The 17,628-nt window shown below is 36.6% G+C and overlaps 1 pseudogene; it reads right to left on the bottom strand.

Moving 5' to 3' along the window:
* Positions 1–5,405: 5,405 nt before the first annotated feature.
* LOC149169164 (uncharacterized) lies at positions 5,406–6,200 on the bottom strand (annotated as a pseudogene).
* Positions 6,201–17,628: the final 11,428 nt, after the last annotated feature.

The following is a 17,628-nucleotide window of genomic DNA, read 5'->3' as shown; positions in this document are numbered from 1 at the left end:
AAAAATGACTTTCTGCCACATTTTTGAGACACAGAAAGCAGTCTTGGGAGATTGCAATTTTGGAGGGGCAAATGACCACCAAATTCAAAAATTCTAGTTGGGTTGGAAAGTAGACTCACAGACCTTTCCAACAAGCCTACTCTTGCCCAATTTGGACACCTGGAAGTGACCTCAAAGGCGCGCGACCCGTCAGGCAGAGGCGCGCGACCTATCAGGCAATTTTCTCAAAATTTCACTATACAGCTCAGAAAAACGCAGATTTGACCATGTTTGACTTTTTGGAGTGGATTGTTATCCTCCTTGATGTAAATAATGTAATTTTTTGATACTTTTACACTTATGTACCTCTTCTAGAAGATTTATTCATGAAATAGGTGAAAATTAAATGAATGAATTGGTTTCCTAGCTTATAGAGTCAAGTTGTTTTGACTGCCTAGTTTTCAGTGCTTAGTTTAGAAGTGGTTGAAACAGCTCCTAGGATAGTGAGCTCGACCCCTAGAGGCAGGGAAAGATGTTAGAGGATCTATATTATGTACTTTCTTGCTCATTTTCATGGTTGGACTCGAGGGAGAAGCTATCATTGTATTATTCACTGTATCTCTGCAATTTTTTGCTAAGGAAGACCAGGGTTTTGCAGTCCTTTTTGGGATTCTTGTGGTTACATGTATTGATGGTGTGTTTCTCTATGTATTTGTAAGTGTGTTATGTGAATCATTTCCTTTCTTTTCCTTCTGCACATTAAGCAAATGAAGTGTTAAAGTAGAACTCATGATTGTCATGCTCTGCTTTTAAGTTTGTTTAATTTCAATGTTTTCTACTGTTTAAGGAGAATTCAAAGCTATTGTTTGCTCTCCTTAGCTCCTCACCTGTCTTTCTCATCCATTCACCTCAATCTAAGGCATCAATACTGTCTCCTATCTCGCCCCAAAGAACCCCCTGCAGAAACTGTGTCCAATCCCCGCACCCAAAATTTCCATCTCCTCAATTTGCCACCAAAAACCCTAAAAACCCCAAATCAACCCTTTTGATCATTTTACTAGCCTAAAATCAGTGTTACCCTATTGGTCATCTCACCAATTGAAGATCTTTACCGAGATAGACCGGAGAGAGCCCTCTCCTGCCCCGTAGGGCTAGCTACGAGGCTAAGTGGTTTGATGTTGCCTTGAGGTTTACCTTTCTCAGCCTGAGGTGAAATTTCAAGCGCTAACAGAAGGTATGTCAAAGGAAGGAAACTGTTGAATATAGTGTTATCATGCTTTGAAAGATCACGTCATTGTTAAAAGTGACTCAAAGTTTATTGATTTTTTGTTGAAGATACAATGTTCAAATCAATCTATATATGGTATGTTTGGATAATCCTCTATGAGTTTATGAGACCTTTCCAATGGTATATCACACTTTACCAAATTCTTCTCGGATGAGAAGATATGTCAATTTGAAAGTTCACACTAGATAAAAAGGGTAAAAATGGGACAAACTCATAAGTCATTAAAAATCAAGCAAGTTCCAGAGCGGATCTCTATTTCCTTGGGAAACCGACAATGGTTGGCACCCAACCTGCACAAAGTTTAAGAGATTAACATTTGCGCTACTTTGGGTGGATCCAACAGCCAAGAATGAACTATGGCTTGATGAGCGATAAATTGTATGCATACTTGCATGATCTTTAATGAAGGTCGAGTCCCTCCCACCACGTGGACATGAAACACGGGCATATAGGTGGACCAATTGTTAAGTGACATGTGACCGATATAAGTGGACTTTGTATCTGGATGACAAGTGGACCCTTCAATGCTAACATGGCACTCTGACATTGGCACATGGTGATGACATGGACATGATGATGTGGTTGTATGATGATGATGTGGCAACACAATATTGGCACACCATGACGACATGGACATGATGTGGCAGTGCATTGATGACATGGAAGCACAACAAGGTGCCATGTGGCATGCTGATTTGGAACTTTTGGTCAACCAATAGGGCATAATTTGGGTGACACATGGCACCACTCAAAGAGTACCATGTGGCATTAGTGACGTCATGCTGACGTTAGCATGAGTTTGACTATGGATCCCCAGGACTAGGTCACATGGAGTGTTATAGAAAAGTTCCAAATATCAAACGTTCGTTGGCCCGAGTTTCAAATTAGCATTTAATTTAACCTGGCATAGAGGCACCCACACACTTATATGTGTGTGTTGATGCGATGCCATATGGTGTGGATCAAATGATCGATGAGTCTGTTTGGGAGGCTTGAAGGCAATTAGCGTATTGGTTTTGGCTCAGGTTTGAAGGCGATTAACGTATTGAATTTGATTCGAGTCTGAAGGTGCTTAACGTATCAGCTTCAGTTGTAGCTCGGAGGCATAGTGATGTATTGGTTAAACCATGTAGGTACAATGGCACATTGGTTTAGGCCTCGAAGGCATAGTGGTGCATTCTTTGTGTTGATTTGGGATAGCATCGAATGTGCTCTGGACCTCAAATTTTGCAAGAAGGCTTGGGCATATGTATTCCAAAGAACCCAGAAAGCGTTTTGGAAAATTCCACCCAAAAATGATTTTATTAAAATAATTAATATTTGTAATGGAGTTCCTAAGTCTAAACTTAGGAAAATTAAAATATTAATAGGTATTAATCTAATTATGGGTGTAACTTCTAGAAAAAGATGGAGTTCAAGTCAAAATGATTTGGGCCTTTGGTTAAGAGTTAATCTAGGTCATTGATTGACCAACAGAAAGATAGGGGCTTGAGGGTCATTTGGAAAACACGACGAGAGATCAAGAGATCGAATTTCTGAAGTGAGAAGTTCTAAGGAGGAAGTTTTGATCGAGGATATTTCTTGCAGTTGAGGGGCAGAGATAACATCCAGAGATAGAGAGATTTTCTTAGTTGGAGAATCATCAGCAGAGAGTGATCCAACAGCTCTCATGCAGACGCTGACGAAGGGCCACGAAGGGCCATGCAGAGGCAACGTAGAGGGTGAGAGAGAGCCTGAGATTTTGCTGGACAGAGTCAGTTTCAGAAGCCAGGAGTCGGGGTGTGAGACCGGGAAGCTGAGAGCAGTGACTCCAGGGAACAAATCAATCAGTAGGCTGGGTGACGCAGTGCCTAGAGGGGTTGATGCAGGGACTGCATGAGGATTGCACAGAGGCAACATAGGGCCTACCAGAGGCACCTCATCCAGTGTCTGAATCAACTGGTATTTTTCTCAATGATTGTGTGAGGTAATCTCACAAATCTCTCTGCAAGTATTTCTCTTTGTAACTGAATAACCTGAGAGGTATTCAGAATTTTCTATTGCTTAATAATAATAAACCCTCAGATCAGTTGCACCGGTTTTCCTGCATTAGGTTTTTCCGGGGACATTTGTCCAAAAATAATAGTGTTATGGTGTTGTATTTTCTTTCTTGTTCAGTCTCTTGTTTCTGCATATTGTAACGGCCCAAATAAACATGTAATTAATCAACTAATTAGCATCAAGTTCAAACTATGAGTAGCACTTACCTGTGGTTGAAGTCTACTTACTGTAACAAGGTTTTGGGGACAACTCTCCACCCAACCGTAGGCTCAATTGTGCATGATAAGGTTTGCCGTGGAAATTACTCATAGGAATGACTTTAAAGATGAACACCATCAAAATATAACTATGCAGCCAGTATGCACTAAATATTTTTTTTTTACGTGTATAGCGAGGGTTTGTAGAACAAAAAAAAAAAAGACATGCGGCCTCCCGGAAGTAACGATCCTGTAACTTTTAAAACAAGTCGAGTTAAAAATCCCAACAAAACAAAATAATTTTTTTTCTAAGATGCCCATAGGCCCGAAGGGTTGAGCCTAAGCTCTGATACCATATGTAACAGCCCTAATAAACATGTAATTAATCAACTAATTAACATCAAGTTCAAACTATGAGTAGCACTTACCTGTGGTTGAAGTCTGCTTACTGCAACAACGTTTTGGGGACGACTCTCCACCCAACCATAGGCTCAATTGTGCAAGGACTTGCTACAACTGGCCACCCCCAAGCCCTCAATCAATGTACTACTGCCAGTGACTCCTTTGTCTTAGAACACTATTCTCCCAAGAGAATGAAAGATAGAATCTTGAAATGATGGAGTGCCTCCCACCTTCCTCACCATCTAATAAATAGAGCAAACATTGGAAGGGGAACCACATGCACACACTCCATGTGTCTACATGCAACTTTATTGCTTTCTTGTTTTATTTTTTTTATAGCTTTTCTGATTTATTTTTTATTGTTTTCTTGTTTTATTTTTATTTAGAGCTTTAGTATGGTTATTTATTATTTATTACTATTTTTTATTCATTGTTTATTATTTATTTTCTTGTATTTTTTTTAATATTATTTATTATTTATTATTATTATTATTATTTTATTATTTATTATTTATTATTAAGGGAGGGACATTACATGCACCTTAGTAGTTGTGGAGGGAGTGGGCCAGCGTTGCGAGATGCCCAGAGTCATTGAGTATTGTACCGGATGCCTGCCTTGGGGCAGATGAGGTCTGAGTCAGGCACAAGCCTTGGAGCCAGCCTTAGACTAGGATACAGACCGGGTCAAGCTCATGCCTGGTGCTCAAAGTGGGAAAAATGACAGAGATTCCTTGGGATTTCCCGGGTGTTGTGAAACTTTCGATGCCTGCTGGTTATATTAGTTCAGCAGAGGGTGTCAGGCGAACATGAAGTAATAAATAATAATAATAATAATAATAATAATTCAACTTAACTTCTCGACGAAGTTCCTTAAAGCAGGAGAGTATGTAATGTCCCTCCCTTAATAATAAATAATAAATAATAAAATTAATAATAATAAATCCCTTAATAATAATAATAATAATAAATACAAGAAAATAAATAATAAACAATGAATAAAAAAATAGTAATAAATAATAAATAACCATACTAAAGCTCTAAATAAAAATAAAACAAGAAAGCAGTAAAAAAAATCAATAAAGCTATCAAAAAGAAATAAAACAAGAAAGCAATAAAGTTGCATGTAGACACATGGAGTGTGTGCATGTGGTTCCCCTTCCAATGTTTGCTCTATTTATTAGATGGTGAGGAAGATGGGAGGCATTCCATCATTCCAAGATTCTATCATTCATTCTCTTGGGAGAATAGTGTTCTAAGACAGAGGAGTCACTGGCAGTAGTACATTGATTGAGGGCTCAGGGGTGGCTAGTTGTAGCAAGTCCTTGCACAATTGAGCCTACGGTTGGGTGGAGAGTCGTCCCCAAAACCTTGTTGCAGTAAGCAGACTTCAACCATAGGTAAGTGCTACTCATAGTTTGAACTTGATGTTAATTAGTTGATTAATTACATGTTTATCATGTACATATTTAAATAAAATTATGACTATGTTCCTTGAAGCACTATGCGTTGTGGAGTTTGAAGTACAATCGCTCCATATATTTGTCAATGATGTTGGTATCAAGGTCCTCATCTAGCTTCAAAACTTGATTTCTACGAACTAGTTGCAATCCTCTCTGCTCTGCCCAATTCCTAGAAGACCAGTGTTTACAAGTTTCTTCCCATACATCGTCAACAACTATTAACAGACTCGTTGGCATGGATGATTCTATTCATCCTTTTAATTTTCGGGCGAACAGGGCCCTCAGAAGTGGATCTTCTTCGAACACTGCCGCGCTTGTTAGTTCTAGCGTTCAAGAAGCCCTTTTCCACCATGAATTTAAGTTCAAAGTTCTTGTATTTCATTTCTTCCATTCATTGCTGGGCCAGTGCTAACTTGACACTGCTCTCCCCACCTTCATTGTCTACTTTGCCTTTGGGGTTGAGATGGTTTCCCACATTTCGACTTTCAGGGTTTCTAGAAGGTCCCTGCTCGTTCGACGAATTGGCATCTAAATTTACAGATCCACTCTGGTAGATTGTTTAAAGTTTTTCACTAGTACTTTCTAATTAAATGGCATTCCTTTAGCTATCAAAAACTATTGCCCATTTAAGCCTTTAGCTACCATAATTTGAGGCAGAAATATGAAGTGATTGATAGCAAACTCTTTGAAAGAAAACTTATAGACAATTATAGGAAGAAGAAGATCGCTTCCATCCTCCATCTTGAGAACAATCGCAGGTTGTGGAGCATAATCTGGGAGATGGCCACCTTCAGAATTATTATGCACACATCTTACATTCCTGCCATCTCTCATCTTAATTAAGAAAAAGACAGGTAGAAGACAATCAATTTTCAAATAGATTATGAATAAGAGAAATGTAATCATTTGTATTTTCCAGCTTAAAGCATTCATCTTTCTAGTTCCTTCTAGTTCTTTGTATGTACTTTTAATCTATAGTTTTGACAATAGTTATTATTAAGATCTCTTTGCCAAGTTCCTTTTTTTAACAAAGTAGACAAGTTACAAAATTAAAACAATATACTGCTGAATCCCATAGCTCATTTTATTTTAATTTCAATCTGGGATCATACAAACCACAGAGGCACTACGTACTGGATATGCAAAGCATGAGAATAGTGATATGTATGATGTCGAAAAGTTCTTGAGGCCCTTAATCTATGATGCAAATGTGAAACAAGTAACCATTTATGTCTAAGAGATTAATATTAATAATTTCATTGAATTAGCAGAAAACACAGCAAGGCTAACTTATCTGAACTACTGCATGTTCATTCAATCGCTGAAATTGGATAGTGCTAATGATTATGGTTATAAGTAATCAAAATAAAAGAAAGCTATATTGCTAACAACAAAATCATACTAACACTGCTGGAATTTAGGTTTGTGTAATCTCTTTGTGGAGCATCCAGGTTACAACCATTGCAGATAAATATGATCCACAAGGTTACCTCAAATGAAGTGCATATCTGTTCAAGACCAAGCACCAAAAGAAGCTCCTTCTCTCGTCAAGAATTCAAAGCGCTAAAATCATTATAGCTAAAATGTATTGTAGCCAATAAGTTTGTTTAGAATTCCCTGATATTGTTTTGATCTTTATGTTATGATTAATGAATGTAAAACCTGGTAGCTATTAAAGCTTTGTTAAGGGTTTGATATGGTGTTGCCTTCACGGGTGCGCTTGCAGGCGGGCCATTTTATTAATAAAATGATTTTATTTTGTGTTTTAGGGAGGGATAACCTTCCCAGTCATCCGATCCGGTTTTGGGTCAGGTGGTGGCGTCTCTTCTTGTTTATGGTGTATTTCTGTTGGAATATTTCTTTGGTTGTTTGATTTCTTAAATCCCCTTAGAGTAATCATTTAATGGCCATAAGAATCTCAAGATACATAAATTTGTTTAAAGATTTATTTTGTTAAAGACAGTCCATTTAATTTTTATAACATCTTTCTTCTAACAGAAGTTACGATTGCTTAAACAGATACTCAAAATATTTCACTCTACGGCACAGAATTTCAATTTATCCTAGCACATAAAGGTCATGAATCTGTAGACTTAATATTGGTGTGACATATAATTTCAAAAGTCAGTGGTGAATAAATTTTCTTTTAGAATTCAAGTACCTTCTTAAAACAATAATGCCACCAATATTCTTAAGCTTTATTCATTCGAATTACTTTCCGAATTTGCAAATGCATTCCCTGCATCTATTCAAATGCAACTATCCACTGCATTGTGCATGCAATTAATGAAAGTGTCAATTTTGCACGAAAGCATAACCCTGAATGAGTTCTGTTATTAATAATTTTGCATATAGTTGGTTGTTTGTTAATTCTTTGCCTGAAGGATCAAAGAAGAAACTATTCATTTTGTTCTTTGCCTTTATTTTTTGAAGTTTCTTTTTGACACTTCCCTCAGTTGCAGGAGCACAGAATCTTCGATCAGCAGCTATGTTTTTCTTCATGAATTTATCTCCCTCAATAGGCTTTCCAAGAGGTTGTACTTGACTGGAAATGATTGCGGGTATCCATTATAACTACCTCTGCAATACAACATGATTTTTTTTCTGCAAGTTTATCGCAAGGCAAATTTCACCAAACTGCGTGTTCTCCAAACGTGTCTTATTTTGAGCACCACTGCTTGCTTATGTAACATCCTGGGGCTTTTGATCTACGTTGTTATTTTTTCATTTTTATAGGATATCACTGAAAATCTCACGATCCTGTGATAGAACATGATCTTTATGTACACCAGTTCCATATTTATCACGTTTGCATCTTCATTTTTAAATCAATTCACTTTTTATTACAGTCTTTTTACAGGGTTAATTATGCATCCATAGCAGTTAGATTGTTTGATAGATGCATAATTATAAAATATAGCCCTAGAACTTCGCATAGGTCACATAATTTCGTTTCTCCGAGCTTCAGAACTTTGCACTTATTCATTGAAATAAAGCTTCATAACTTTCACATTGTTGTTATGCCTCAAGATTTCATAGCAGAAATTGTGCCTCAGAATTTGTCATTAAAGTTTCAAGAGTTGTGTAACTACAATCTTTCAGAGGGTGAAGCCTACTACAGGAAAGGGTTATTTCTATTATTTAGGCCACATTCACCAGGGCTATATCATCATCTCCGAAAAATTCAATACTGAACCAAAGAGCTGAAATTTTGCTTCAACACTTAATTGTCTCGAGGATGAGACAACTTGTATACAACCTCTTAAAGCACGCATTTCAGATTTGGAAGATGACTACTTTTGAGCCAATTATATCCAAGAAATCATACATTGTGTGAACATTGATTTGATCATCAAAGGCATTAATGTTTATCCATATTGAATCCACAAAATTTCTGAATGATATTTTATGGAATATATTGCGCTTTAAAAAAGGATTTTCTTCTGAAGATTGAATTTTGGGCTATCAACTCCATCAAGCCAAATTACATGAAAGAATCCAATAATAGAAATCAAACTCAATGAAAGTTAATACCATATTTGAAGGAGTTGTGGATATCGTCCAACTAAAGTTTCCTGTGGATGGAAGAAGATTTTTCAGTGACCTTGAGTGCCGAATTTACCTTGGACCTATAGGCCAAATTTCTGGAGGAATATTAGTTTTATTGGTTTTAAATTTGTATTAGTTACTTTGGGTCAAAATATGAAGCTAAACAATTGGTCTACAAGGAACAATTTACGTAAAATAATATCTCATCACTGCCTAGACCCCACCTTATCAATTACGTTATCAGCTTCATTTATCTGAATAACGGAGGCAACTTGAAGCCTCCTATATCTATATCCTCACTGCCCACCTTTCCCAAAAACTATAAACAAGTAGTATAATTACAACATTATGGTATGAATTTAATTGCAATTTAGTTATTAATGTATGAGAGTTTTATTTTCACATTGGTAACCTTTAGTTGTAGAATTTGGTGTTTGAAGTTGACTTGAAATAATTGAGCATTTCCTTCCTTCTCCATTCACAAATATATGCGTGCATGTTATAGAATAGCTAATGCAACCGTAAATTTACTCAAGCATGTCCTAATTTGAAGCTTACATTTAGTCATACATGAGGCATTTGGGTATGAAATTTTCTTAGGGAGACTATTTAAACAAACCATGATATACATGACGAAGGGAGCTTTGAACAAACATGGAAGAATTTTGAAACTTGATAGTGGATATTATAAGTTGGATTTAGCTTAGTAGACATGCAAAAACTAAGATGTATCTTAAGTTCATGATGGTATAGACGTAGAGGTCTGACATGGACATTAAAAAGAGAGCATTAGATATGAGTGTTATACAATCAATAATATGCAAACCTAGCCAAGGTAACCTAAGGAAGTAAAAAGGATAATAATTATTTAACCAAGATGTGGAAAAACATATAATAGTATAGTTCCCCTAAGGTAAGGAAGGGTAGCCCTTGTAACATTGACCAACTTGGAACAATGAGATGAAAATAAAAGAGTTCTAGATAGATACTTAAGGTCATTAAGTGAAAGTGTCACAAGAAGGTTAAGAAATCAATAAGAAGAGGTAGCCTATTTTTTTAGAAGATTTTACAAGTCATAATTTGGTGGAAAATGGTTGTGGAATCATATAATTATTTCCACATAAGAACATGATGAAAATCACTATATGTTTAATTTAAGGACGATGCACATAAGGAAGGAAACATTGGCGATCAACTAATGAAGTTGAATAATAACAAAGGTCATTTTCAAGAGCTCTAAAAGGTGTGATCACATTGGATTAAGAAATGAATCCATAATAATAAAAAATGAACAATTGGATGAAATAAACTGTGATTAAAGGAATAGTAACAACATTTCCAAGTGTAATAATTTCATGCATTTACCAGAGGTAGAAAATAAACCATGATGATTCAAGGTAAGAAATCAAGACCAATTTGATAATATCTTCGTTTTTGAAGCTAGTAGGCATGGAGCATTAGGAAATTAAGACTATTGGAGGAAATAAAAAAATATCTATGAATATTTGGTATGAGAAAGTGGAGTGATTCTATCAAGAAGAAAGTATCTTAAGGATACAGATGAGTGGATTTATCAACATGATTGGTAACGATAAAAGTGATGAGCTATATAATTTAGAAGTATTGAGGTATGAAGTAGTGAACACTTTTATTTGGTGACAAATGGTAAGTGATAAAAGAGGAAAATGTTTCAAGGATAACGATTGTTTAACTTTTGGAAAAAGAAATACGGTGTGTAGACTAATGAGAAAACATCGAGCATGAAGCCCAGGTAGAAATATAGTTGGAATCCTATAATGAGGCTTTGAGAAGGATTACACATAAATTGACAAAAGAAGTGAGAATCAACTAATAAAGGGTGTACTTGAATAAATGTCACTCCAAGTGGAATGATGATCTATTTTTACTTCATATAAAATAACTTATTAGTGTAACATTAGTATTGGAAGAAGTTATTTCCAAACACAGCAGGCATACCAAATATTTCATGGATGATAATGGTGGAAGTGGTTCCAATCATTTCAAACTCTAAACTAAAGATTTAACAAGTGATAATTAAAGTGGAAGAATCCCTAGTCCAACTTGAAGATGAGTGAATCTACAATAAAATCAAGAGGGAACTTGATGGGATAAGAAATTCTTTTAGATGAACAATGACAATTGTGTGAGTGATTGATAGATCACCAGGGGGACAACAAACCCTCAGGCAGGTGGATTAAGCATGACATAAGACTTAAAATAAGGATGACCAAGGGATTTTAATTTTGAGATAGATGATTTAAATAATGATTGTATAACTAGTAATATCTTAACAATGAATTTCACCAAAATTTCCTTGGGGAAGGAAGAATATATGACGAGAGATTAAGACTCAAGATGATGAGGCTCATGTGAAATTTAATGATGTACTTAGATGATTATACCTATGGTGTAAATGGTCAACTTCCTGGTTGAAAGAAGTGGAAATGATTATTGAAAAAGTAATTGGTATCTTGATGAAAACATAACACTAATAACACTGATGAGATAACATAGATCCTAGATGGATGTTGAATAATCTTAGTTCATAGTTGAATGTTTGTAAAGTAAATGAAATTGATTTTTCTAATGAATCATGATAAGAATGCTTATAGAGTATTATTCTATATTTGGTAAGTATTGAAATGATTGATGATTGAATTGAGACTTTTGTGATCCATATCAATTTTTTGAAGATTTTTCGGTGAAAATCACATAGAGAAATTTTTGTCGACGCATTTCGAACCCACCAGTGTGGTTCATCGTCAGGACAAGTTGAATGAATAGATCTCGTTTTGCACATTAAATATATAGGGCAGAATATCCAATGACCCAATTTTCTAGATAAGGTAACGGCTAGATTTGACCGAATAACGACTAGTTTGACAATGATAAGGGGTATAAATTATATTTTTCTTTAAATAAGTTAATTCAGTTATTAATATTTAAAATAAAATGTAAGTGGACCATGTTACAAATATACAATAGAATAAGTAAATTAATATATTATAATCAGTAAATCATAAAATAAATTAATTGCAAATATATTTATAAATATATATTAATTTAAAAATGTTAGAATAAGTATAAAATAAATTAATTTAAAATTGTTAGATATAAATATTAGCCAGTTATAAAAGCTAAAAATAGAGTAATAGTTAATTATATTTATTAATATAAGATGAAGGAACATATATTTATAAATATATATTAAAATAAAATAAATTTTATATTCATCGTCAAAGAGTTTTTTCAAGATATAAAAATTAGAGAATTCAAGTGTTAGAAAAATATTACAATATTAAAAATTAATTCATGGTCTATTTAAGGGTAAAAAATAGTATATAAGTTTTAAATTAATTAGATTAATTATAAAATAAATTAAGTTTAAATTAATAGACAAAGAGTTAAAAAAAAAAAAAAAAAAAAAAAATAATTAATAGTTTAAATTATTAATTATAAAATAGATTAATTTTAAATTAATTTTTGTAAATTTTTATAATTACTTTTAAAATAATTTTTGTAAATTAATTATAAAATAAATTGAGTTTAAATTAATAGTCAAAGAGCTGTCACATATATAAATATTTAGAATAAATAAATAAAATTACCATATTAAAAATTAATTAATCTAATATTTAAGGGAGGGGAAGAAAGAAAACGACTGGGAGGAGAGGGCTGGGACCCAGCAACTACTGATCTTCCAGCCATCCTCTCTATTGAGATTATTCGGCCTTTTTTCAATCTCAAGGGCTTCCCTAAATTTCCAGTGATGGAATTGTGACACTCTAGCAATCACACTAGCTTCCTCGATTCAGAAATGATGATTGGTTTTTTCCACATGCTCTGCTAAAGAAGAAGACTTAGTTCTCATATGCTTGAGGTCAACTGCGTGCTCACTAATCCTTTTATTAATGGAGCGACCAGTCTCACCAATATAGGGGGTCCCACATGAACAAGGAATAATATAAACCCATTTCATGTCCTTGGGGTCAATAGGGTTCTTCACAGATTTGAGGGACTTACGAATGCTGTTAAGAGGTCTAAAAGTTGCGGGGACATTATACTTCTTAAGAATCCTCGCAATCTTATCCGTGGTCCCTTGAACAAACGGAAGATGGACACCAGGAATCCGTTCTTTAGGCCCTCTTCTGGTTAATGAATTCTTAGCTGCTTTGAGGAAAGCCTTTTGTCCCAAGTGTCTGCTATAATCGTTCTCAACAAAGACATTAAGGAGATGGGATTTCTCCTCCTCGAAGCTCTTTTCATCAGAGATCCTTAAGGCACGAGTTGCAAGGGTGTTGAGAACCCCCAACTTCTGGGCCGGGAAATGGTGGGAACTAGCATGAAGATACTGCTCCGTATGAGTTTTCTTATGAAACACTCAGTGGGAGAGGGAACCATCCTTATTCTTAGAGATAAGAATATCAAGGAAAGGGAGGCAACCATTGACTTCTTGTTCCTTAGTGAATTTAATGGCCGAGGATTGACTATTGAGATGATCGAAGAACAGATCTAACTCCTCTTGGTCATGAGACCAGATGACATTATTGTCATCTACATACCTTTTCCAAAGCTTGGGCAGGAGACGAGCTAAGTTCAGAACCTTATGTTCAAAATCTTCCATAAAAAGATTAGCAACCACAAGGGATAGGGGTGAGCCCATGGCAACCCCACAAGTTTGCTCAAAGAACTCACCTTCAAAACTGAAAAAGGTTGAGGTGAGGCAGATCTCAACTAACCGAGCAGTATTAGGATCGGTTAGACGGTTGATCACATCCATGGCCTCATTTATAGGGATGCAAGTGTAGAGGGAAACAACATCAAAACTGACCAGAATGTCTCCCGAGTCCAATTTGATGTCCTTGAGCTCCTCAATAAAGGAAGCCGAGTCTTTAACGAAGGACCCTGTACGACCAACTAAAGGTTTAAGCTTCAAGGCAAGAAACTTTGCAAGAAGATAGGTAGGACCTCCAATGGTGTTGACGATAGGCCTAAGGGGAGCTCCTTCCTTTTGAATTTTAGGGAGCCCATAGATTCTAGGCGTGATAGGATTGCTCTCAATGAGTTTATGGTGTAGGGGACTCACTGAGTCACTGGATTTAATGGCAAGGGCCACAGTCCTGGTATGAGGGTGATCATGCACATGTGGTTCATATTGATATAGTTGTTACAATAGTGATGATGTATCCTTATGATGATGATGATATGCATAGGCATTATGATGTTATGTCAAGGTATAGTGACATATTCATTTACTACATAATGATAGGTATTTAATGTTGAATACCCATGCATAACGTGGCATAGGAATTATGATGCTATAATATGAGGTTTATTGACATGTGGTTCATTTATTATGTGAAGTCATGATATGTCTTTGATGCAAATATGTTGTTGTTATGACTTACGATGGTATTTCATGAGGTGAAGCATGTGATAGATGCATACAAATTTATGACATGCATGAGCATGCAATTCGTTCTTATTCATAATGTTGCGATTAACAATGATGAATGTTACATGATGACATGCAAGAATTGGCATGTGGATTATTTTCTATGATACTATGATGGTATAGCTGATGCATTGGTTGCATGTTGAGGTGTGATGATTGACAGGACTCCACAAATGGGCCGAAAGGGCCGGTTTATTTGATGATCTTGTGCGAGCAGATACGCACGAGGGAGAATAAGTAACACCATATGGGTTGGGGACAAACTCAATCAACACTACATATGCCAGTGGTTCCTTTGTCTTGTGTAGCTCTTGATGGATAGCTCTTGAAGGGCTATGGGACCATCTTGAGGAGGCCAAGTGCCTGATGTTATAGGATAGGTGCTTGTTATTGGATTGGGATGCCAAAGTATAGTGGGGGTGTAAGGACTTCGATGCCTGGGGCTGTGGGCCTTAGTAGTTGTGGAGGGAGTGGGCCAGCCTTGCGAGATGCCCAGAGTCATTGAGTATCGTACCGAATGCTTGCCTTGGGGCAGATGAGGTCTGAGTCAGGCGCGAGCCTTGGGGCCAGCCTTGGACTAGGATACAGACCGGTCAGGCATATGCCTGGTGCCGAAAGTGGGAAAAATGACAGAAATTCCTTGGGATTTCCTGGGTGTTGTGAAACTTTTGATTCCTGTTGGTTATACTAGTTCAGCAGAGGGTGTCGGGCGAACATGAAGTAATAAATAATAAATAATAATAATAATAATTCAACTCAACTTCGGGACGAAGTTCCTTCAAGCGGGAGAGTATGTAATGTCCCTCCCTTAATAATAAATAATAATAATAATAAATAATATTAAAAAATACAAGAAAATAAATAACAAACAATGAATAAAAATAATAATAATGAAAAATAGTAATAAATAATAAATAACCATACTAAAGCTCTAAATCAAAATAAATAAAAATAAAACAAGAAAATAGTAAAAGAAAAACAGTAAAGCTATCAACAAAAAATAAAACAAGAAAGCAATAAAGTTGCATGTAGACACATGGAGTGTGTGCATGTGGTTCCCCTTCCAATGTTTGCTCTATTTATTAGATGGTGAGGAAGATGGGAGGCATTCCATCATTCCAAGATTCTATCATTCATTCTCTTGGGAGAATAGTGTTCTAAGACAGAGGAGTCACTGGCAGTAGTACGTTGATTGAGGGCTCGGGGTGGCCAATTGTAGCAAGTCCTTGCACAATTGAACCTACGATTGGGTGGAGAGTCGTCCCCAAAACCTTGTTGCAGTAAGCAGACTTCAACCATAGGTAAGTGCTACTCATAGTTTGAACTTGATGTTAATTAGTTGATTAATTACATGTTTATTTGGGTTGTTACACATATAAATTAATTAAGTGAAGGCTACATTGTATGTATTATGATATCTGTTGTAGGAAACTGCAAATAATTTGTTTAAAGGAATTTAACAAATAGGAGTAATATCATCAGTTGTTGCAGTAGGGATTCCGGTTGAGGAATTTTCACATGGTATCAAAGTAGCAGGTGAAGCAAGAAGAGCGGAGTCATTAGATCCAACGCTGAGCAGAAGAAGGGAGTTCGAAAAAACTACAGCAGGCAATAGTTCAAAACCTGAGAGGGTTGACGCAGTTCCAAGCCGGGAGGGCAGTTTTTCAAGGCAGTCTCTCTTCGAGTGAGTCGATGGAGAGAAGGACTTCCAGTTCGATTTTTTGTTGGGGCAGAGGGAGAATCGTTGAAGCCTCAGCCTGAGAGAGCTGGTGGGACACAAATTTTTATTTTATTTTAGTTTATTTTATTTTTTTCTATTTATTTATTTTATTTTATTTTTTCAGCAGATAGATTTTTGGGCTGAAAAACATCATAAGAGAGAAGAGAAGCACCTTGAGGGAACTTTTCCTCAGCAGACTTCCTGTTGAGAAATCCGTTTTCTCATTGGCTGAGCAACAGCAATGAGGAGCAGAGAGGGGTCGACATTTGTGATAGAAATGGCAACCAGTGGCTTGAGGAATCAGGATAGGTTGGATGGAGCATCCAACTATGTCATCTAGAAGGCTAGAATGTTGTTCCTTCTAGATGAGCATGCTCTCAAGACATATGTCGACAGCTTTGTGGTTGTCCCTGTGGATGCAGATCTACTGAAGAAGTACAGAGTTGAGATGGTGAAGGCCAAGAGGATGATCCTGAATGGAGTTAAGGACCATTTGGTGTGTCATGTTACTAGCAGAGGGACTGCTAAGGAGATATGTGATGCCTTGGCCATGTTATATCAAGGATCTTCTGAGCAGCGAAAGATGTACTTGGAGTAGAAGTTGAGATCTGCTCAAATGCAAAAGGGAGAGTGTGTGGATCCATTCGTCACAAAGATGAAGGAAACCTGTGATGAGTTATCTACTGCGGGACATACACCTCAAGATTCGGAGTTAGTTAGACTAGCCCTCAATTATGTGTCAGATGAGTGGCAAGTCTTGGTCCAGAGTATCCTGGGCAGACCGGCATTGCAGAATTAGGATGAGATGTGGGTAACTCTAAAACAAGAGGAGCTGAGGAGAGACTTGGTCAAGGTAAAACTTGACGGAAGCAGCAGTAGCAGTGGGTTGAAGCCCAAGGAGGAGGAGGATAATGCATCCCTGGTATCGAAGGGACAACAGGAGCAGTAGAGACATAAGAAGGACATCTCGAAGATCAAGTGTTTAAGGTGTGGTGAGATGGGTCACTACGCTACTCAGTGTCCTCTCAAGAAGAAGGACAAGGATGAGAAACACGATCCAAAGGCTACACCCACAAAGATCGAAGAGGAGGAGTTTGCCATGACAGCCGAGATACCTCCAAAAGGGAGGTGAGCTGATTCGAAGTCGTAGTTCGAAAGAGCTACAGATGGGCAGGATCCTTGGGAATTCCATCTGACGGATCAATATCTTGCTACGGGAGCCCATATCAAAAGTAGCAGGATGGAATAATGTCGGTTGGTGCCAAGGAGTGTCGTGGAGACAGTTGCAGTGACTAGGAGCGCCAAAATCTGAGCAGTGCAAAGTAGAGTTGACATCAGTGCAGATGGCACAAAACAGAGGTCAATAGCAGCACCATAGACTCAGAGGTTCAGCGTAGAAACTAGCAGCAGTCAGTTCCAACATTCATCGTGATATCATACTAAACATAGTTACTTCAATAATTTTGAATGTTTTTTAGTTGATTCTCTTAGTAACTGAGTTGCAATACAGATGGAGT

The sequence above is a fragment of the Pinus tabuliformis genome, chromosome 4_2, assembly GCF_031772625.1.
Source record: "Pinus tabuliformis cultivar Carrire ecotype Pingquan chromosome 4_2, CPIR1, whole genome shotgun sequence".
NCBI lineage: Eukaryota > Viridiplantae > Streptophyta > Pinopsida > Pinales > Pinaceae > Pinus > Pinus tabuliformis.
The sequence above is the reverse complement of the archived record's forward strand: the minus strand, read 5'-3'. Positions and strand labels throughout refer to the sequence as shown.